Below are 25,234 nucleotides of genomic sequence, written 5' to 3'. Positions count from 1 at the left end.
TGCAAAATCGATAGGTAATGCGTACGCGCTTTGGAACATGGCTATTCTTTGGACAGTAAGTTCATACGTATAGGGTATGCTAAGATAACAGCACGATCTAGCGGAAGAAGATTAGTACGAGGGTCGATGCATGTAAAATAGATAGGTGATGTGTACACGCTTTGGAACATGGCTGTTGATATTACTGCTCTGTTCCCAAGACTTTTAAGCGTAGCTAATCCTAATGCTGCTCTTAACGACGTCGAACTAAGGATTGATTACGTGACCGTGACGTCACAGCCACGTGCTCTTGTTTAGTAAACAAAGCCAGGTGCTTTCTTGACAGCTGTCGTCTTGCCGGACCCTAACCTCACTTTGAAGGGCGATAGAGCGTCGCTAACCTCACTGCTGCGATCTTGACCGCGGTAAACCTCAAGGCTGCCACCTTATGCATGTTATAGTGCGGAATTTAAAATCCAACAATAGAACATTGCTAACCTTACTCTTGCCATCTTGATGAGCTTAAACCTTACCGTTGCTACCTTGGATATACGCTTTTGTGTTAGTTTACTGTTAATCGCTAAGCTGTTCGCATCATCGAAGAAGAGAGTAACAAATGTCAAGTAGATTTAAAGAGGAATCTGTTAGCAGAAGATGAAAGTCCTTCATGGAAAAACCTATTTCTAGGTATATTTGCGAAGAGTGTGGAAAAGCATTTTCCCGAAGCTACCACAAGAGATATCATGAGATATCATGTAGGACAATTTTTCAATGCAAACATTGTAGAAGAGAGTTCAAGAACGCATTCAACGCTCAACGTCATGAAGCCGCGTGTAGTGTCGCTTCATCGGGAACAAAATACAAAGAGCTCAACCTTATTGAAGCGAACACTGATTTATGATTAAAAAGTACACCTCTGCGAGAGATTTTTAATTCTCCCTTGTTGTCCAGGCCTGCTACAAGTTCTGTTACTAAGCACAAACTTCAAGATAAAGAGAGGCAAGATCATGATTATGATAAGGATAATGATGTTGATCAAAACAGTAGTAAAGGGAAAGTAGAAGAAGAAGAAAATCTTAATGTTTCATTGCCATTACAGCTTGATGATTTTACTTCATTTCCTAAGCCTACTACACGTTCTGCCGCAGTGCAAATATCTCAAGAAGAGATGCAAGGTAAAGAAGAAGGAAATTTCAACGCTGAATCGCTATCGAAACAAGTGAAGTTTGTACCTAGAAACGCTACTGCTGAAGCACGTATTACATCAAAACAAGTCCCTACACATCAACTGTCTGCATATAGACTCAAAGTTCACAACAAGCCTCTGTTACCCTATGTAGATATAAGATACTGTAAAGACCCCAACGTACTCGTAAAACGTTTACAACTGCTAAGAGCCTATCATTATGCTGGTTACACGCAGTACAAAGAAGATATTTTTGAAATAGAGCAAGAATTACTTCGTGTAGGTATTATTAAGTAAGCGCTTACCCTCACCTAAGTCATCCATCTGTAGTATATAGCCGATCGAGTAGCTATATTCGTATAGATTATTTCTCAACATTCTCCCTTCCTTAGGGTGTTAACTCCGCCTCTAGTTGTACAGCCGGACTCAAGCCCGGATAAAGAGAGGAGAGGCACCCTAGCCCTTTAGCCCTTTTGCCCATTAGCACTTTAGCCCTTTTGCGCAATTGCATATTAGCCCTTTTGCCCATCAGCCCATTAGCCTATTAGCCCTACAAGGAATGTGCGGTAATCTAATCTTCTTAGAACAAATGTATCCCCTGACATGTTCTAAACACATGTTGTATCGTGTACAGTGTTCTATTTTAGTCTTGATCACTTGTTTAGTGTTCTAAACACTTCAATCAATGTTCCGATCACATGATAAATTTCACGGCATAGAGTGCAGTGTTCGATTCTAGTCTTGTTACGTTTCTTTTGTGATTTGCAAGTCTAAACATGCTTAATGACGTCATCACTGCAACACGTGCTTACTCTAGCTATTCCGATGCAGGTTTAAACTTGTTCGATAGAACTATGCCTTGACATAAGAGGAGGCCTTAACTGCTTGTGTATAGCCGCTATTGTCCAAAGATAGCTGCTGTGAAGAAAAAGCACGTCGAAATTTTTAAAATTGCCCGCCACCACATTTCAAAGGTATGAGGTTTGTTGCTGTAAAAATACCTGCACGATGCAAAGCTAGATTTCTTCATCAGAGCAGCCACCATCTTGTGTGAGCACCTCTAGGCCGTATCATAAGGAGCTGTGTATAGTCATCGTCTTGTCGCTGCTACCTCGCGCAAGCACCCCCAGGGCGTCTCATGAGAGCAGCAGCCATCTTGTGCAAGCGCTCTTAAAGCTGTCTCATAAGAAGCTATGTATAGCCGCCATCTTGTAGAAATAGATAGTTGCCAATGCCAAAGGGCCTAAGTAGGAATCGAACCGTCGATCTCATCACTAGACTACGTTTTTCTTATGTTATCATGTTCCTGATACTGCAAACCGAAGTATTAGGTAGAAAAATTTTGTCCGTTTTGCTCTACGATGCACCGTTTTCGAGATATTTAACATTTTGCATTTAAGCCCCATATTTAATGAATCGAATCTGCACGTCACGTTATACTCTCTACCATAGCTAGACTTGATTATGTTACGAAGACTTGCTTCATTACAAGCTGAAAAGGAGTTAATGCCAAAGGGCCTAAGTAGGAACCGATCCGTTGATCTCATCATTAGACAATGTCTTTCTTATGCTATCATGTTCCTCATACTGCGAACCGAGGTATTGGGCAGAAACATTTTGTCCGTTTTGCTCTACGATGCAGCGTTTTCGAGATATTTAACATTTTGCATTTAACCCACAATTTTAATGAATCGAACTAGCATGACACGTTAGCCTCTAAGCTAGCTTTCTTCATAAGAGCAGCAGCCATCTTGCGCAAGCACCCTTAAGGAGTCTCATAAGGAGTCGTGTATTGTTGCCATCTTGCGTCCGCAATCTTGCCCAAGCATACTTTGGGCATCTCTAGCCATCTTGTGCAAAGGACCCTTAAGCCGACTCATAAGAGCAACCGCCATCTTGCGCAAGCATCCCTAGGGCGTCTCATAAGGAGCCTTGTATAACAGTCATCTTGCGCAAGCATCCCAAGGGAGTCTCATAAGAACCTATGTATGGCGGCCATCTTGGATAAGCACCTTTAAGGAGTCATGTATAGCCACCATCTTGTGCAATTAGCGTCGAGAGATGGCTGATGTAGAATTTTTCTTCTTAAATTATCCGCCACCATATTTCAAAGGTATGTACCTAAAGAGTGTAGCACTGAGGTTTGCGATGTAAGATGGGGGATGACAGCTGACAAAGAGCACGTGAGTTTGTTTACTAAACAAGAGCACGTGGAATTTTTCAATTTGCCGCCACCACATTTTAAAGGTATCTAGCTAAAGATGGCAGCACGGTGCTCTCTTGATTAAAGATGGCGGATGACAGCTAACAGAACTTTTCAAATTGCCCGCTACTACAAGTCATAAAGAGGGCAGCACGGTGCTCTGTGGATTAAACATGGCGGATGACAGCTGACGAAATTGCCCGCATGATAGCAGCACAGTGTTCTATTGATTAAAGATGGCGGATGACAGCTGTCAAAAAAGCACGTGGCTTTGTTTCCTAAAAAGAGCACATAGAATTTTTCAAATTGCCACCACCACATTTCAAAGGTATCTAGCTAAAGGGTGGAGCACTGAGGTTTGTGATGCAAGATGGCGGGTGACAGCTATCAGAAAAAAGCACGTGAGTTTTGTTTCCAAACAAGAGCACGTGGAATTTGCCACCGCCACGAAGAGAGCAGCACGGTGCTCTCTTGATTAATGATGGCTGCTGTCACGTGGATTTGCCTGCCACCACATTTCAAAGGTATCTAGCTAAAGAGGGCAGCACGGCGCTCTCTGGATTAAAGATGGCTGCTGTCAAAAAGCATTTTTCAAATTATCCGCCACCACATTTCAAAGGTAAGTAGCTAAAGAGGGCAGCACTGTGCTCTATGGATTAAAGATGGCGGATGACAGCTGTCAAAAAAGCACGTGAATTTGTTTACCGATTCAAATCCCGCTCTAGTGAGGTGAAGTTGGTAGCACTAAGGTTTAGGCCCGTTAAGATGGCAGCACTGCGGATGACAGGTGACGAATTTGCAGCTACTGCGATAAAGAGGGCAGCACCGTGCTCTGTGGTTTAAAGATGGCCTATGACAGCTGTCAAAAAAGCACGTTGATTTGTTTACCGATTCAAATCTCGCCCGAGTTAGGTTAAGTTGGTACCACTGAGGTTTAGGCCCGTCAAGATGGCAGTTCTGAGGTTAGCGATGCGTTGTTGTCTGTCAAAAAGCACGTGGATTTGTTTACAAATTCAAATCTCGCGCTAGTGCGGTTAAGTTGGTACCACTGAGGTTTAGGCCCGTCAAGATGGCAGCAGTGAGTTTAGCGATGCGTTGTTGTTGATGACAGCTGTCAAAAAGCACGTGGCTTTGTTCATAAATTCAAATCTCGCGCCAAAATTCACATTTCCCGCCAAAATTCAAATTTCCCGCGGGAGGTGAAGGCCTCTCCCGATAGCTCGAGGTGGAGGTGGCAGCCGAATCCCTGTATTATACTACTGACATGCTTTTGCCTGAGGATCACCTGCATTTATCTCGAGGATTACATGCTTCTGGCTGCGGATCACCTTGTCTTGAGGATGACATGCTTCTGTCTGAGTATCACCTCAAATCGTTGATGGAAAGCTTCTCGTTGAGGATCACCATGGCTCGAGGATTACATGCTTCTGCCTGAGGATCAACTTGTCTCGAGGGTTACATGCTTCAGACTGAGGATCACCAAGTCTCGAGGATTACATGCTTCTGCTGGGTATCACCTTGTCTCGAGGGTTACATGCTTTTGCCTGTGGATCACCTCACCTCGTTAATGAAAAGCTTCTGGCTGAGGATCACCTTGCCTCGGGGATAACGTGGTTCTGGTTGAGGTTTACCTTTTCCCAGGATGACATGCTCTTACTGAGGTTCCCCTTGTCCCGAGGATGACATACGTCTGGCTGAAGATCACCTCGTCTCGAGGATGACATACTTCTGACTGTCACCTTATCTCGACGATGACGTGCTTCTGCCTGAGGATCACCTTCTCTCGTTGATGACATGCTTCTCTCTGAGGATCACTTTTCTCCATGATTACATGCTTCTTGTTGAGGATCACCTTGTCTCGAGGATGACATGCTCCTTGTTGAAGATCACCTGCTTTTGTCTCGAGGATGAACAGCTTTTGGCTGAGGATCTTCTTCTTTTTCACGAGGGTTACATGCTTTGCATGAGCATAAAATTGTCTTGAGGATGATATGCTTGTGGCTGGGAATCTCCTTCCTTTGTCTCGAAGTTTATATATATCTGTCTGAGGATCACCTTGTCTCGCGGATGACATGCTTTTGGCTGAGGAACAACTTTAGTAGTGTATGACATGCTTCTGCCTGACGCTCGCCTTGTCCCTAGGATGAGATGGTTCTGGCTGAACATTACCTTCTCTTTATTGACCGTGACTTGCGTCTGGCAGGTTATCACCTTGGCTCGAAGGTGACATGGGTCTGGCTGAGAAACTCCTTGTCTCAAGGATGACATGATTTTGTCTGAGGATCACCTGCTTTTGACTCGAGGATTACATGCTTCTGGCTGAGGATCACCTTGTCTCGGGGATGAAATTCTTCTGCCTGAGGATCACCTCACATCGTTGATGAAAAGTTTCTGGCCGAGGATCACCTTTTCTCGAGGATGCCATACTTCTGACTGAGTGTCACCTTATCTCGAGGGTGGCGTGCTTCAGCCTGAGGATCACCTTGTCTCGAGGATGACTTGCTTCTGGCTGAGGATCACTTTTCTCTATGATTACATGCTTCTGTCAGAGGATCACCATGTCTCGAGGATGACATGCTCTTGGTTGAGGTACACCTTTCGTAGCGTATAACGTGCTTCTGCCTGACGATCGCCTTATCCCCAGGATACATGGTTCCGGCTGAATATTACCTTCTCTTTATTGACCGTGACTTGCGTCTGGCAGGAGAACACCTTGGCTCGAGTGTGACATTCGTATGGGTGAGAATCTCCTTGTCTCGAGGATGACATGCTTTTGTCTGAGGATCACCTGCTTTTGCCTCGAGGATTACATACTTCTGGCTGAGGATCACCTTGTCTCGAGGATGAAATGCTTCTGCCTGAGGATCACCTCACATCGTTGATGAAAATCTTCTGGCCGAGGATCACCATATCTCGCGGATTAAATGCTTCTGGCTGAGGATCACCAAGTCTCGAAGATTACATGTTTCTGGCTGAGTATCACCTTGCGTCGAGGGTTACATGCTTTTGCCTGTGGATCACCTCACCTCGTTGATGAAAAGCTTCTCGCCGAGGATCACCTTGCCTCGGGGTGACGTGCTTTTGGTTGAGGTTTGCCTATTCCCCAGGATGAGATGCTTTTGACTGAGGATCGCTTTGTCCGGAAGATGACAAATTTCTGGCTGAGGATCAACTTGTCTCGAGGGTGACATGCTCATTGATGAGGATAACCTTACCTGGGGTATTAAATGCTTCTGCCTGACGATCGCCGTGTCCCTAGGATGATATGGTTCGGTCTGATGTTAACCTTCATTGTATTGACCGTGACTTGCGTCTGGCTGTGGATCAGCCTGTCTCGAGGATGACATGCTTCTGGCTGATTAACGCCTTTTCTCGAGGATGACATGATTTCAACTGAGGATCGCCTTGTCCCGAAGGTGACATGCTTCTCTCTGAGGATCGCCTGCTTTTGTCTCGAAGATTACATGCTTTTAGCTGAGTATCACTTTTTCTCGAGGATTGCATGCTTGTGGCTGAGGATCACCTTGCCTCGGGGAAGGCATGCTTGTGACTGAGGATCAACTTGTCTGGAGGATGACATGCTTCTAACTGAGGATCACTTGCTTTTGTCTCAAGAATGACATGCTATTTGCTAATGATCACTTTCCTTTTTCTCTAGGATTACATGCTTCTGGCTGAGGATCACATGCTTTGTCTCGAGGATGGCTTGATTTTGGCAGAGGATCGCCTGATTTGTTGTCGAGGATGTAATGCTTTTGGCTGAGGATCTCATGCTTTCTCTCGAGGATGACTTGCTTCTGGCTGAGGATCACATTATTTCGTGTCGAGGATGACATGCTTCTGGTCTGAAGATAACATTGCCTCCAGGATGTCATGCTCCTGTCTGAGAATCACATTTCCTAGAGTATGACATGTTTCATCTTGCCGATCATCTTGTCCCTAGGATGACACTGTTCTGGCTGATGTTCGCCTGACCGTGACTTGCGTCTGGCTGAGGATCAACTTGTCTCGAGGATGACATGCTCTTGGTTGAGGTACACTTTTCGTAGGGTATAACGTGCTTCTGCCTGACGATCGCCATATCCCTAGGATGACATGGTTCTGGCTGATGTTCGCCTTATTTGTATTGACCGTGACTTGCGTCTGGCTGAGGATCACCTTGTCTCGAGAATGACATTCTTCTCACTGAGGATCAACTTGTCTGGAGGATGACATGCTTCTGGCTGAGGATCACTTGCTTTTGTCTCAAGAATGACATGCTATTCGCTGATGATCACTTTCCTTTTTCTCGAGGATTACATGACTCTGGCTGAGGATCACATGCTTTGTCTCGAAGATGATTTGCTTCTGGCTGAGTATCGCCTGATTTTTTGTCGAGGATGATATGCTTTTGGCTGAGGATCTCATGCTTTCTCTCGAGGATGACATGCTTCTGGCTGAGGATCACATTATTTCGTGTCGAGGATGACATGCTTCTGTCTGAAGATAACATTGTCTCGAGGATGACATGCTTCTGGCTGAAGATAACCTTGTCTCAAGGACGACATGCTTCTGGCTGAAGATAATCCTGTCTCGTCGATGATATGTTTCTGGCTGAGGATCACCTTGTCTCAAGGATGACATGCTCCTGGCTGATGATCCCCTTGCCCCGAGGATGACATGCTTCTTTCTGATGATCACCTTGCCCCGAGGATGACATGCTTCTTTCTGAAGATCACCTTGTCTCGAGGATGACATGCTTCTGGCTGAGGATCACTTGCTTTTGTCTCAAGAATTACATGCTTCTCGCTGATGATCACTTTTCTTTTTCTCGAGCATTACATGTTTCTGGCTGATGATCACATGCTTTGTCTCGAGGATGACATGCTTCTGGCTGAGGATCGCCTGATTTGTTGTCGAGGATGACATGCTTTTTGCTGAGGATCACATGCTTTCTCTCGAGGATGACATGCTTCTGGCTGAGAATCACATGATTTTGTGTCGAGGATGACATGCTCCTGGCTGAGGGTCAACTTGTCTCGAGGATGACATGCGCCTGTCTGAAGATAAAATTGTCTCGAGTATGACATGCTTCTGGCTGAAGATAACATTGTCTCAAGGATGGCATGCTTCTGGCTGAAGATAATATTGTCTCAAGGATGACATGCTCCTGGCTGAGGATCAACTTGTCCCGAGGGTGACATTCTTCTGGCTGAAGGTCACATTGTCTCAAGACGACATGCTCCTGGCTGAGGATCACCTTTTCTCGAGTATGACATGCTTCTGGCTGAAGATAACGTTGTCTCGAGGATTACATGCTTCTGGCTGAAGGTAACCTTGTCTGGTGAATGACATGCTTCTGGCTGAGGATCAACTTGTCTCAAGGATGACATGCTCTTGGCTGAGGATCACCTTGTGCCGAGGATGACAATATAATATTCCATGGGGATACGAAAAATTATGTTCCACAATGTGATAAGGATGACAATACACACCAAAGTCCACTTGCAACTCCCGATACAAGCTAACTATCTTAACAGTAATACAGAAGGCCCACCCAAAAAAAAGTAACGTTCACCAGATAGTAAATATGTGAACTAGTGACGTAACGAAGCTAAGATGAAAACAAATCTAGGTAAGAATAAAATATGTGAACGTTAATCACCACAAAGTTCAAGAATTTGGCAAAGAAATTACAATTTTCTACAACCGAGGAGTTACTGAACATGAATAATAATAATAATAATAATAATAATAATAATAATAATAATAATAATAATAATAATAATAATAATAATACATAAATCACAAAATTTAAATTCATGGGATGTGACATTTCATATAAAAAATTATTTTACAAAAGACAAAAGATGGTCGTTATTAGATTAACTGCGAGGTGGCCTTGGAACTGCGACAATGGGCACATGTGATAAGACTTAAGCGCGGAAAATACCGACAAGAAAATGATCACATTACAACAAATCTCCAAGTTAGTATATCACACAAAATATCCGACACAATTAGAGCACGCCTTACAAGATGGGGAAAATTGGCGGAAAGAAAAACACCCGCAAATAAAATAATTATTATAATGCCAAAACCTAAAGCATTACGCACACCGTGTATGGAGCAGAAAACTAAACACTTACATTATCAACAATACTAAATGTTAGAATGACATATTGCACATATGCTGACACCACGCGTTTCCAATACACCTCGTAATTTAAATTTACATAACACTTACATGAACAATTTTAACAATGATGATTTAGTTTTTCAGTCGATTACTAAATTTTCAAATACCGGTTAGAGAGTCCAGATTCAGTTCTCAAAATATTGGCGAAAACTTAAGATGGGCCTAAAATTCAATAGCGGGGTCAACATTGGCATATAAACTGTCTAGTTAATGTTTTTGAAAGTTCCAAGACGACGGTTGTAAATAATGTCTCCTCCAAATAATTCACAGCAGTAGATGATGCACCAAAACAATTTTTGAATACATATTAATTACATGCCGGTGATACTGTATCCAATTTATGGTAATCCAATATCACCAGACTTACCATCAGAGTAATCATTTCAGTGTTAGAATGCCCGCTGCACCCAGGCCGCGGTGAACACGCTAACATAATAAGAGAGTCATTAAAACAAATTACAGTAGGTAGAAGTACATAGTCAATAGTAAACGTAGTAAGACATAGCCTTAGTCGTTATCCAGTTCAGCCGGGAGAGTTTATTTCCATTTCGATAACTTTCCAAAGCAACTTTCAACGAGCACGACTTGTTGCGTCCATCTTGGAGCTCAGTAACAACGGAACAGCACTGCTCGCTTGCAGGCAAGCAAGAAACAACCACAGAGCGCCCAGTTCAAGAGAGAGACGGCACGTGCGCACAAAGGATTTGCTTTCTGAGCGAATGAGAAAAATCGAATCTATTGACGTAATAATGCAATTACACATTTAAATAGGCATAGTTCAGTCTCACAAATTAACGGCAACTCAATCAATGGATGATAGTTGGAGATAAATACCCCATACACAAATACATATGTCCAATAAATGAGGGTAGCTTTAATTCATGTTACAACTGATACATTATATATTGAATGAATATTAGTACAGTAAGTTTAGCATTTTGGTTTATGAACTTATAGCGTGTGAAGCAGTTATTCCTAGTTCGTAAAAATAGCGTGAAACAAAGATAGAAGCCGGTTACTTATGCAAAGTACGGCACATTCGCTAATCATAACTGATATTTTACAAGTGCACACATCATTATCGGCACTCTTTCCTCTGGATCGATTTGTGTACGTGGATGAGGAGTAAGGAGGGAGCTCTCCCGGTTCCGGTAGTGCTTCCAACTGAATGAAAATGAAATCTGAATTGAATCGAGAATATGATCGATCGATCGATATGAAGTTTCTAAACCGTTATTATACTAAGCCAACAACTGTGTCACACACACTTTATATAACATTGCATAACATTTCTCGATGCGAATCTTGTTGCTAGCATGAATTCTACAGTTGGCTTTGCTGTGTAAACAACAACAGTACTAGTACGTAAGGTGTAGGCCAGATGTCACACAGCGAATCATAGTTTGTGTTTCAAAGGTTGCCAGTACGAATCTCGAAGATTGCCGAGCTCGACCGCTTCAGCACTAGGGTGTAAATCTATCCAGAGAAAGTGTGCCGATAATACACATCTTTTAATCTTTTCCCTTACTCAGCAGCCCTTTTTCCTATGGTACTGCACAGGTGTCGCTGAAAATTTACTGCGATTTTCTTCAGCCATCAAGTAAGAACTACGTCGTATATTTTGTAGGCCAGCAAGTTGCCACTCACTTCCTCTCCAATCAGCGTTGTTGTTAATATAAGGCGCATTCTCGGGGTCAAAATACTACCTGAAACGTAGGATCTCCCTTTCGTCTTCAGAAATTTAAGCAATACACAACCTGCCATTACAAAGTAGCAAATGTTATTGACGGCTACATTTGTACTGTATCTAGAAATATAAATCTGCCTGCAATCAAGCCAAAAACATTTTCAACAACGTTCCCTCCTCTTGACAATATCTAATTATAAATGCGTCTATAATGCGTAATGTCTCCTGAGGGAAATGTTTCAATGTATGATCGTGCAATGCAAAAACTTCATCGCCTGTAAACACGAAACTTACCCTCTCTTTCAGGCAAGCTAATTCGACGGTTTATTAAATGCTGTAAATGATCCAGTACACCACCATATGATAATCCAACACCGACATACAAGAATTCATAGTCATCGTTCACGATCGCCAGTAAAACAATGCTGTAGACATTGTAGACATTGTTCCTGTTTGTGATGGTGGTGGTACGATGTGAATGGCACATTCCAGCGTGAGTTAAAGCATTCAGTAACAATTTTCCACTCTTCTTCACTTGATAGCAGCTGAAATATAAGCATGAGTTTCCTTTTGAGGAATTACATTCCGTCGCAGTCGTTTGGAAATACTAATTTATCATCCAAAATGTAACAAAATTTGCATGAATTTCAACATCCAATAAAATAATTTCTACGGAAATAGTTATTTATATGTGAAAGGAGGGAAGGATCTATATTATAAATCAAATGCTTTTGTATGTTTTACTTTATCTTTCTAGAATGTAAAGAGGCCATTCATGAGAGTAAACAGATGGTTAACCATTCACGAATCAGAATAAGTGTTGTTTATGAATACATGCACAGAAGTCTTGAAACAATATTATGATCAGTCAGGGAAATTTGCAGCCAGAAAATGCAAAGTTAAGTAAAGTCCAAAAAAGTACTCGGAAAGCCTAACATATTAAACAAAGCTGTATTAAACTCATTATCAGAATACACTAATACTGCCGGTTTGGCCTGGTACTGTAAATGCTTATCCGTCTCGCCTATCGCACTGACATCTACACCTTAATTTTGTGAAGAGAGACAAGATCAACGGCACCAGCAGCCCAAGGTACAGTTTCCCAATTTTCAAAATGTAAACTATTCACATTTACTATAATGTACAGTGATAGGTTGTTTCTCATTTTATATTCTTTGTATATAGATTGTTATTATTATTATTACTATTATTATTATTATTATTATTATTATTATTATTATTATTATTATTATTATTATTATTATTATTATTATTATTATTATTATTGTACCGGGCGGTACACCTCCACGCCGCTAATTCAAAATGTGCGCCAGTAGAAACTCCTCTGCTGGAGGAAGTCTGAACTTTATCGACGGTATTAATTTTCAAGTTTCTCAGAAGATGTCACTACATGGAAATTTTGGAGTTTTTGAACTGTGTCATTTTCGACGTATTTTTGTTTTGCTTGCAGTAAGGAGTGTGAACTTTCTCTCCTAGAGGACACTACTGAAGATCAACAATAGTGCACCCTAGTGCGGAGTGAAAGAACTGTTTTTTTTGGAGAAATTTTGAATTCAAAAGTTTGTTCTTTGCTAAATTTCTTTCAGTCATTATTTAAGTTGGCAATATTATCCCTTTCTTTCCCCTTGTTTTGTATCTAGCCAATCCCGAATTTCTTTAATTTTCCACCAATAATGTGTTTCTTCTTCATATTGTGTAGGGGTTTTCTCGGTTAGCCAATAAAGTTTTTTGGGGAGGGTGTTCTCATTCCCCTAACGCCTCGAACTTTCCGCGAGAGTATATAAACTGCTGATTTTAGGGTCTCCGGGCCACTTCTGTTCCATCTTTCAGTGCGTAAAGTACATAGCAGGGGGCGGGAAGCGCCTCTTTCTTCGGCAGCGGTCAACAACAAGGTAATGGCCAATTAATAACTTCTTTCTTTGCTAGCTCAGCAGTTTAACTCTCGGGGCGGGTCCGAAGTTGTTCCATTATGTAACCTTCCTTAAAATGTGAAGAAACTTGTATCTATTCTATCTTTTAAACTACATATTGGGATAGAGAGTGCTTAACCCTCTCGAGCTCCCACTCATATTGCTTTGAGGTGAACTTATTTTTTTCTCTACCTATTCTTCTTTAACGTAATGTAAATTGTTTCCTTCTTAAGTCACCTCTTTAGTATGGGATTAGCCCTTGCATCAGTGGCCTAGAGCCAAATTAGGTTTTGAAACAAATACATTAGGAGTGCAAATCGCCTCCTCTCAAATTGTTGATTTAGATGTCATGTAATTAACCTTCTTGTCATTTAACAGACCTCAGTAGGTTGGGTATTTTACCCCTGTGTATATGTCCTGAGAGGACAGCTTGAAAGTGGAATTAGGTGTGGCCTTTGACAGGCCTGAATTTTGAGAGCAAGTTGCTCTTTTCCCGAAAATTTTGTTTTCTGCGCGCCTCAAGGAGGCCTTACTGTGTATTTTGGAGCAAGTGCTCCTAGGCATGAATGGGGTTCTCCGCCCCTCTGTTGACACTTGTGTTTGTGGTAAAACTGAGCTGATTGCTCAAGGATTGTGATCGCGGGGCTCGAAGCCCAAATCCTGTAAATACTGTAATTGTACTTTTGTTGCCTTGCTACTCTGTACCTGCCATGTTTGTTATTTCTTGATTTTGAAAAAAAATATAACCTTGTTAAATTTTAAATTCACTTTAATTTCGTAGCCTGAGACCTATTCACCACCCCGCACCATCTTTCACCTCTAACTACCACGGAGAACTCCGTAACAATTATTATTATTATTACTATTATTATTATTTGGTTACATTGGACAATACATACATTTAATTTTAATCTCGCTATTCTTGTATAAATTGTACAAAAAGTGGTACTTTCATAAGGAATGCAATGGTTTATTAACTTTAAATACCCCCGCCTTAAAACATTATGCATGGATTTGCAGATTCCCGGTATAATGTGTCCCAAAGCCTGACTGAAATTCTTGTCGCAAACTTGAGATCTTCATAACTACGGCCAATGGTGAGGAAACGAAGAGTAGATATAAGCCGTTCTTCTCGTCTCACTGGAGAATCTTGTTTCGCAAGATCGGGTAGTATTAAATTCAAAAGATCGTCGAAGGTTCCTCCATTCATTATCAAGTAATTCTTAAAATCCTCCTGATTACTCTTTCAATTGAGGCATGTGACAGTACTTATCTCTTTCAGCTAGCCAATTCTTCTGCGAAAAACGTTTTTTCATATTTCTGTTAACTGAAGTTCCTATTACGGCACATACAACGATACATATTTTTCTCTCATCCATATCGTCAGTCAACATACTTGTTTCGACTCTACATCTACAGTCGCTACAGGAACGACTTAGTCACGTTGAAAATTTGTACATGACAACGGCTAGTCCAGACGACAGTTTTCGTCCATACACCCACGGTCTTTCACCCCTATACGGAACACGCCGTGGTTTCACGTGTTAAATTCTCCGGTGATTTATATGCTGCGTATGGGAGAAGGCAGTACTTTCCTTCGCGCGCTCTAACCATGTCTTTTCAACACGCCGCGATTTCACGGGGTAAATAGTGTGCGTGCATGGCCACCTAAAGTACAAGAGAAAACAACACCTAGTTTCTAGAAAGCTGAACGAGGACAAACATTAATGGTCTCAGCTGCCATACTGCGATTCACTTTTGTTGATGCCAGCCCGACGTGTAAACTAAATTATAACCTAAATAATAACACACAATTTTTACATGATTGTACTTATTAATTTACAGAAGTTTGTACGTTTTACAGAAATACTTATTTAGATCAGATAGGACTGATATAATAATTTCCTTACTGTATGTTTAAATATAATCATTGTTGAAATATATTTCATTTCATGAAATAGTCATTCTTTCTTTGTTTCTTAATCGGTGTACCCTCCAGGGTCGATTTTTACCTCGGACTCAGCAAGGGATCCCACCTCTACCGCCTGTCACGAACTCTCACTACTACATCGTGGGATTTGAGACTCCACCTTTCTTCGCCTACCTTACTTGTCTCGTCATCCAGTGCTGCTGCATTCTAGGACCCGCCTGCAGCCATGTGTCGCTCCTTATCAGCTGTGCGTCTGCTCGCCCGGCCGGCTCTTCGTTTACTGGGCAAGGTTTTGCACCCTTCCTCCCTCCGCTCACGTCACGTATAACGTCTGCCTTCTCGCATGTTCGGTGATCGCTACTCTCTGCCTATATAAGCTCACCTTGATCTTCTTTGTGACGAGTTCGGATATGAGGTGATTCTAGTGTGGAGGGCTTCATTTGCATTGTACAGCTGGTCTGTACTTCTGCTGATCTACGAACGGGTTTTTCTACGAGGAGGTGGGTGAGCAAAGGAAATGCATACAAACTTTAAAATAATTCAGCTATTGGTCTTGCCCTTCTGGCTTGGCATAACAAACTCCATTTTCAGTCTATCTCTTTCAAACATGGACTTACTATTTTCGATTTATTTTTAGTCCTGAAAGTTTTATAATATTTTAAAAGTGTTGCGGAAGTATCTTCAGCTATGGACACATAATTTTGAATTTAATAATGGGTGTCTCGTAGATCGTTGGAATCTTGTGTCTTTTTTCTGGGAACTGTCCAGGACTTTGAGTGCGCGGACTTTATCATCCTTTCTCTTTCCCCTTCCATTCTTTTTTCCCCTTTTGATCGTTAAAGAATGAAGTGAAGGATCAATTCTTTTTACGATTGAGTGTATTCTAATTGAGATTGTATTATGGTATTCATATAAAATATTGTGGCTCACAAATCTCCAACTTCTTTTAACTTTTGTCGTTTTATCATTTTTTGTCAACATTGGTGCTGATCTAGTCGTTGTTTCAAAATCATATATATATTATGTGTGCCAATGTTCATTTTGCTTCGGTCCCTTCTTTTAATTGGGCGATGTGTACTATTACTCTACTTTTTGAATTGTGAGGATCCATATTGTCGTTCCTCGACAACCCTTGTACTATTTTGAGATATTGTTCACTCTGTATGTGTACTCCAGGTATTATTATCAGTGTTCGTCCCTTTAAATTGTGTACCTTCCTTTCAGATTTTGACCCTTTTGTGCATTTCTCTAGTGTGACCCAAGCATGTCATTTTCTACCGTAACAAAAAAAGATAATAATAGAAATAATAAATAAGAATAATGGAAAGGCTTGTAGAAACTCTAGTCAGGATCACTATTGTGCTTAGACATTAGTTGGAATTCCCATTGAATGGGCTTGTTGGTCTTGTATCTTGTATAAAATTTCTGCTTCTTTTTAGTATCACCAAAAGAAAAAAATGTGACATTTTTACCTTTATCTTGTTGTCAGTTTTGAAAATACATAGCTTCAAACCTTTTGGTTGTTTCCAAACGAAAAGGTGTTATTTTATTTTCCCTGTTCTTTCCATGTCCATGTACCTACCACGACTTTGCCGTTTGGGTTCGCCCCACAGCACGGCCCGCTGCGCGTGATTAACACTGCTGACCTGCTGTATGATTGGGCACCTTATTCCGAAAGTAACTGGCATATTAACCACTGTCATTGCTTGCAAACAAATCACATGACACGCCTCAGGGGCTGTGTCCAGGAGCTTCAGACTCTGGGTCGTGAGATACAACTAGGAAGGATGACCAGTACCTCGTCCAGGCGGTCTCACCTGCTATGCTGAACAGGGGCCTTGAGGGGGGATGGGAAGATTGGAATGGATAGACGAAGAAGAGGGAAGTTAGGTACCATCCCGGCATTTACCTGGAGCAGAAGTGGGAAACGACGAAAAACCACTTCGAGAATGGCTCACGTGGTAGTGGACCTCCCGGCTCCAGGCCTCGTACCACTTGGAGAATGGCTGACGTGGTAGTGGACCTCCCAGCACCAGGACTCGTACCACTTGGAGAATGGCTGACGTGGTAGTGGACCTCCCAGCACCAGGACTCGTACCACTTGGAGAATGGCTGACGTGGTAGTGGACCTTCCGGCTCCAGGCCTCGTACCACTTGGAGAATGGCTGACGTGGTAGTGGACCTCCCAGCACCAGGACTCGTACCACTTGGAGAATGGCTGACGTGGTAGTGGACCTTCCGGCTCCAGGCCTCGTACCACTTGGAGAATGGCTGACGTGGTAGTGGAGCTCCAGGACTCGTACCACTTGGAGAATGGGTGACGTGGTAGTGGACCTTCCGGCTCCAGGCCTCGTACCACTTGGAGAATGGCTGACGTGGTAGTGGACCTCCCAGCACCAGGACTCGTACCACTTGGAGAATGGCTGACGTGGTAGTGGACCTCCCAGCACCAGGACTCGTACCACTTGGAGAATGGCTGACGTGGTAGTGGACCTTCCGGCTCCAGGCCTCGTACCACTTGGAGAATGGCTGACGTGGTAGTGGACCTTCCGGCTCCAGGCCTCGTACCACTTGGAGAATGGCTGACGTGGTAGTGGACCTCCCAGCACCAGGACTCGTACCACTTGGAGAATGGCTGACGTGGTAGTGGACCTTCCGGCTCCAGGCCTCGTACCACTTGGAGAATGGCTGACGTGGTAGTGGACCTACCAGCTCCAGGCCTCGTACCACTTGGAGAATGGCTGACGTGGTAGTGGACCTCCCAGCACCAGGACTCGTACCACTTGGAGAATGGCTGACGTGGTAGTGGACCTTCCGGCTCCAGGCCTCGTACCACTTGGAGAATGGCTGACGTGGTAGTGGACCTACCAGCTCCAGGCCTCGTACCACTTGGAGAATGGCTGACGTGGTAGTGGACCTTCCGGCTCCAGGCCTCGTACCACTTGGAGAATGGCTGACGTGGTAGTGGACCTCCCAGCACCAGGACTCGTACCACTTGGAGAATGGCTGACGTGGTAGTGGACCTTCCGGCTCCAGGCCTCGTACCACTTGGAGAATGGCTGACGTGGTAGTGGACCTTCCGGCTCCAGGCCTCGTACCACTTGGAGAATGGCTGACGTGGTAGTGGACCTTCCGGCTCCAGGCCTCGTACCACTTGGAGAATGGCTGACGTGGTAGTGGAGCTACCAGCACCAGGACTCGTACCACTTGGAGAATGGCTGACGTGGTAGTGGAGCTCCGGGCTCCAGGCCTCGTACTACTTGGAGAATGGCTGACGTGGTAGTGGACCTACCAGCACCAGGACTCGTACCACTTGGAGAATGGCTGACGTGGTAGTGGACCTACCAGCTCCAGGCCTCGTACCACTTGGAGAATGGCTGACGTGGTAGTGGAGCTCCGGGCTCCAGGCCTCGTACCACTTGGAGAATGGGTGACGTGGTAGTGGAGCTCCGGGCTCCAGGCCTCGTACCACTTGGAGAATGGCTGACGTGGTAGTGGAGCTCCGGGCTCCAGGCCTCGTACCACTTGGAGAATGGGTGACGTGGTAGTGGAGCTCCGGGCTCCAGGCCTCGTACTACTTGGAGAATGGCTGACGTGGTAGTGGACCTACCAGCACCAGGACTCGTACCACTTGGAGAATGGCTGACGTGGTAGTGGACCTACCAGCTCCAGGCCTCGTACCACTTGGAGAATGGCTGACGTGGTAGTGGACCTACCAGCACCAGGACTCGTACCACTTGGAGAATGGCTGACGTGGTAGTGGAGCTCCGGGCTCCAGGCCTCGTACTACTTGGAGAATGGCTGACGTGGTAGTGGACCTACCAGCACCAGGACTCGTACCACTTGGAGAATGGCTGACGTGGTAGTGGAGCTTCGGGCTCCAGGCCTCGTACCACTTGGAGAATGGCTGACGTGGTAGTGGACCTACCAGCACCAGGACTCGTACCACTTGGAGAATGGCTGACGTGGTAGTGGACCTACCAGCACCAGGCCTCGTACCACTTGGAGAATGGCTGACGTGGTAGTGGACCTTCCGGCTCCAGGCCTCGTACCACTTGGAGAATGGCTGACGTGGTAGTGGACCTACCAGCACCAGGACTCGTACCACTTGGAGAATGGCTGACGTGGTAGTGGAGCTCCGGGCTCCAGGCCTCGTACTACTTGGAGAATGGCTGACGTGGTAGTGGACCTACCAGCACCAGGACTCGTACCACTTGGAGAATGGCTGACGTGGTAGTGGAGCTTCGGGCTCCAGGCCTCGTACCACTTGGAGAATGGCTGACGTGGTAGTGGACCTACCAGCACCAGGACTCGTACCACTTGGAGAATGGCTGACGTGGTAGTGGACCTACCAGCACCAGGCCTCGTACCACTTGGAGAATGGCTGACGTGGTAGTGGACCTTCCGGCTCCAGGCCTCGTACCACTTGGAGAATGGCTGACGTGGTAGTGGACCTACCAGCACCAGGACTCGTACCACTTGGAGAATGGCTGACGTGGTAGTGGAGCTCCGGGCTCCAGGCCTCGTACTACTTGGAGAATGGCTGACGTGGTAGTGGACCTACCAGCACCAGGACTCGTACCACTTGGAGAATGGCTGACGTGGTAGTGGAGCTTCGGGCTCCAGGCCTCGTACCACTTGGAGAATGGCTGACGTGGTAGTGGACCTACCAGCACCAGGACTCGTACCACTTGGAGAATGGCTGACGTGGTAGTGGACCTACCAGCACCAGGCCTCGTACCACTTGGAGAATGGCTGACGTGGTAGTGGACCTTCCGGCTCCAGGCCTCGTACCACTTGGAGAATGGCTGACGTGGTAGTGGACCTACCAGCACCAGGACTCGTACCACTTGGAGAATGGCTGACGTGGTATTGGACCTTCCAGCACCAGGACTCGTACCACTTGGAGAATGGCTGACGTGGTAGTGGAGCTCCGGGCTCCAGGCCTCGTACTACTTGGAGAATGGCTGACGTGGTAGTGGAGCTCCGGGCTCCAGGCCTCGTACCACTTGGAGAATGGGTGACGTGGTAGTGGAGCTCCGGGCTCCAGGCCTCGTACTACTTGGAGAATGGCTGACGTGGTAGTGGACCTACCAGCACCAGGACTCGTACCACTTGGAGAATGGCTGACGTGGTAGTGGACCTACCAGCTCCAGGCCTCGTACCACTTGGAGAATGGCTGACGTGGTAGTGGACCTACCAGCACCAGGACTCGTACCACTTGGAGAATGGCTGACGTGGTAGTGGAGCTCCGGGCTCCAGGCCTCGTACTACTTGGAGAATGGCTGACGTGGTAGTGGACCTACCAGCACCAGGACTCGTACCACTTGGAGAATGGCTGACGTGGTAGTGGAGCTTCGGGCTCCAGGCCTCGTACCACTTGGAGAATGGCTGACGTGGTAGTGGACCTACCAGCACCAGGACTCGTACCACTTGGAGAATGGCTGACGTGGTAGTGGACCTACCAGCACCAGGCCTCGTACCACTTGGAGAATGGCTGACGTGGTAGTGGACCTTCCGGCTCCAGGACTCGTACCACTTGGAGAATGGCTGACGTGGTAGTGGACCTACCAGCTCCAGGCCTCGTACCACTTGGAGAATGGCTGACGTGGTAGTGGACCTACCAGCACCAGGACTCGTACCACTTGGAGAATGGCTGACGTGGTATTGGACCTTCCAGCACCAGGACTCGTACCACTTGGAGAATGGCTGACGTGGTAGTGGAGCTCCGGGCTCCAGGCCTCGTACCACTTGGAGAATGGCTGACGTGGTATTGGACCTTCCAGCACCAGGACTCGTACCACTTGGAGAATGGCTGACGTGGTAGTGGACCTACCAGCACCAGGACTCGTACCACTTGGAGAATGGCTGACGTGGTATTGGACCTTCCAGCACCAGGACTCGTACCACTTGGAGAATGGCTGACGTGGTAGTGGAGCTCCGGGCTCCAGGCCTCGTACTACTTGGAGAATGGCTGACGTGGTAGTGGAGCTCCGGGCTCCAGGCCTCGTACCACTTGGAGAATGGGTGACGTGGTAGTGGACCTACCAGCACCAGGACTCGTACCACTTGGAGAATGGCTGACGTGGTAGTGGAGCTCCGGGCTCCAGGCCTCGTACTACTTGGAGAATGGGTGACGTGGTAGTGGAGCTCCGGGCTCCAGGCCTCGTACTACTTGGAGAATGGCTGACGTGGTAGTGGACCTACCAGCACCAGGACTCGTACCACTTGGAGAATGGCTGACGTGGTAGTGGACCTACCAGCTCCAGGCCTCGTACCACTTGGAGAATGGCTGACGTGGTAGTGGACCTACCAGCACCAGGCCTCGTACCACTTGGAGAATGGCTGACGTGGTAGTGGACCTTCCGGCTCCAGGCCTCGTACCACTTGGAGAATGGCTGACGTGGTAGTGGACCTACCAGCACCAGGACTCGCACCACTTGGAGAATGGCTGACGTGGTAGTGGACCTCCCAGCACCAGGACTCGCACCACTTGGAGAATGGCTGACGTGGTAGTGGACCTACCAGCACCAGGACTCGCACCACTTGGAGAATGGCTGACGTGGTAGTGGACCTACCAGCTCCAGGACTCGTACCACTTGGAGAATGGCTGACGTGGTAGTGGAGCTCCGGGCTCCAGGCCTCGTACCACTTGGAGAATGGCTGACGTGGTAGTGGAGCTCCCAGCTCCAGGCCTCGTACCACTTGGAGAATGGCTGACGTGGTAGTGGACCTTCCGGCTCCAGGCCTCGTACCACTTGGTGAATGGCTGACGTGGTAGTGGACCTACCAGCACCAGGACTCGTACCACTTGGAGAATGGCTGACGTGGTAGTGGACCTACCAGCACCAGGCCTCGTACCACTTGGAGAATGGCTGACGTGGTAGTGGACCTTCCGGCTCCAGGCCTCGTACCACTTGGAGAATGGCTGACGTGGTAGTGGACCTACCAGCACCAGGCCTCGTACCACTTGGAGAATGGCTGACGTGGTAGTGGACCTTCCGGCTCCAGGCCTCGTACCACTTGGAGAATGGCTGACGTGGTAGTGGAGCTCCAGGACTCGTACCACTTGGAGAATGGGTGACGTGGTAGTGGAGCTCCAGGACTCGTACCACTTGGAGAATGGGTGACGTGGTAGTGGACCTACCAGCTCCAGGACTCGTACCACTTGGAGAATGGCTGACGTGGTAGTGGACCTTCCGGCTCCAGGCCTCGTACCACTCTTCAAGTTGTTCTGGCAGAGCTAATGACGGTGACCACTACATCATAGACGCGGCATGAGATAGCTCGTTGTATAATTTAGACAAATAATTCTTCACACATTTTGTTCCATAAGTTATTGTACCTGACTGCGTGTGTCATGCTGATGTACATCTCAATAATATTGTTAACGTTTTTGAAAATACAAACAGCGGCATTAAACTCTAAACGTAGTACCCTAGTACTTTAGTTGGTGCTCTTAATGAATTGATGATGGCCCCATTTGTTAGAACTTTCAGTGGTTTCATACCTGTGACACCAAATGAAAATTATATAATTTATGTGAGAATGTATGAAAGAATAATACAAGGATCTCCGTCCAGAAACTGACTGGACTCCTTTAAGTCGCCTGAACACACCAATAATTGGAACAATCGTATTACATGAACTAGAAGTACGATGTTTCTTGGAAGAAAGCTGCCGTAGCCTTCATTAAGGTACAGACTCAGCATTCGCTTGGTATGAAAATGGGGAAACCACGGAGAACCGTCTTCAAGGCTGTCGACAGTGTGGTTCGAACCCACTCTCTCCCGCATGCAAACTCTCATCTGCACGCCCCCTATTTTCAATTTAAGTTATTTTCCACCGTCAAGCCCAAGACTGTGTTTACTTGTTGAATAATAATTTTTCCAAAAGGTAAATGGTTTGAAATCGACATGCTCGCTCCAGGTTTTCGAAATGCCTTTTTGGAGTTTATTGATAACCAGCTACTTAGAAGTTAACGACAGTCAGTGCTTCTATCAACATAACAGAAACTCTGAGTCGACCGAACAGGGAGGGCTTCGGCTTTGCAGCTCTGCATTCATGAAGTGGAGGATTTCCCGTGCACTAAGGCAAATGTCGGGGCAGATCATTTTATAGGCCACGGCCGCTACTCCGTGAACTTTTCTGCACCTGAAAACACCGCTTCTAATCTGCTTGGCCTGAGAGAAGCAGTTCAGTAGTAGAGAATTCATCCCAGTGAACACACATACCTACATGTTATCAAGAATCCACCTCTTCCGTCTAGGATTGAACCCACTACCTTGGTAATAGAAGGTCGACGATTAACCGATTACGCAACAAAGTTAGTTTTGTGTCCTTTAAATCTCCCTCAGTCGGACTCAGGTTACCAGGATGACGGTTTCAAACCCAACAGAAGTATCCAATTTGTGAAGGGTGGCAGAAAACCAATTGGACTTTTAATAACAGTCCATTCTTTTCCCATCTGTTAGAGTAAAACATGCAGGCAGCCTGAAGGGTGGACATTCTCGGGGAGGTAAAGTGAGTCTTTCTATTCATTATAAAGAGTTCATATTTTGTATTAATCGACTCTAAACCCTACAAGTGCCAATGCTATATTCTGTAGTTCCAGGCGTTAAAGCTGAAAATGTAGTGGTTTAGAAAATATTTTATAAAATTGGTAAATATTATCAGAAGCCAATAATATATGCACCATTTTCATCTGAAAGAGTTGTTTTAAAATTGAAAAAGACTTATAAAAATTAAAATATTAGAACTAAGGATCCTTTATAGAAAGCAAACGTTTTCTTGGCTTGAATGTTTGTTATCTTGAAAATGCAAAGTGAATTTCACATAAAAGGTCGTAATAACAAAACAAAAGTCATACAAAATGTTTCCCATAAAATGCTGAATTAACTCTGAAACTTTGGAGAGAATCTGTACATAATCAACACTCCTAGAACACTTTGCAACAACAGGGGATAAAGAAAACGTTCACCTTTTTCTTGCAGCTTACCCTGATTCTACCTCCTCTTCTTGAGTTTTCTTGCTTTTGTGTCCCCTTGCTCTGAAGAAGTGCTCTAATTGTTCCATCGACTCCCCCATTACATCCTAGACACCAGTGCCTCTATCGCCCTCACTTTCTGCAATGGTGTATTATCATCTGACTTCCTCCAGCCTCACCTGGATTTTCAACGTCCACAGAATCATTTTCACTATCAATTTCAATAAAGTCACCACCGTAATCCAGAGCTTGGAAAATATATAATTCGGTTAGCAATGTTTTAGAATCCGACATTGCCAAGTTTTTTTACTATAGTCACATGACCACTACTAACTTATATACGCGATTTGTATTGACATGAAACTCCAAAAAATACCACCAAAAGGGAAAACAGTGGTGACAAGTGTGAACTACAGACATTCAAATTGATGTAGTAGGAATGTTTTACCAACAGATGGCAATAACAGTCAAGAAAACACACATTTACCGAAGATCTCAAAAGCGATCCTGGCACCACAGGAAGGCGCAGTCAGCCAATTTTAACGATCCTTGGCACTTCTTGGGAAGAAATCCCGTCAAGAATTCACAAGAGCGGCATACGGAATGTTGTTTCCGATCTCAGGATGTAGATTGAGGCACTGCAGTTTGAGTAGCTAGGTCAGGGTTTTCGGAGGCGTTCAAACCATAGCAGTAGTAGGTGTGCTGATCTCATAATGCCTAAGCAAAGGTAAAATTTAACTTATTCTACTACTACTGAAAGGTGCAAGAAGAAATATGTATGTGCTGTTGAAGAAGGGAATTATCCCGGTGTTGAATAGGAAGGCATGTACACAGAATGGAAGGGAAGTTTCTCGAAGGGGGGTTTATGGTAGTCACGGGTTACGTTTCAAGGGAAACTCTTTGTACTGACGTGTCTCCATCTCTGTATGGGACAGCCACACTTCTGTTTCGACCCTGGCATTCCTGGAGAAAACAACATGATTATCTTCCAATGGATGAACAAACATTTCTCAAGTAATAGAAGATCCGTGCAACGGCTCCTGACTCACAAGGATGTAGGAATACTTGGTGACTGGCAATTGCCAAGGGAGCCCAAAAAGGTTCCTTTTCCTTTCGAAAAAAATCTGAAATTTCATTCTCATTGCCATTCTCAT

Source organism: Anabrus simplex, chromosome 2 (assembly GCF_040414725.1).
Source record: "Anabrus simplex isolate iqAnaSimp1 chromosome 2, ASM4041472v1, whole genome shotgun sequence".
NCBI lineage: Eukaryota > Metazoa > Arthropoda > Insecta > Orthoptera > Tettigoniidae > Anabrus > Anabrus simplex.
The sequence above is the reverse complement of the archived record's forward strand: the minus strand, read 5'-3'. Positions refer to the sequence as shown.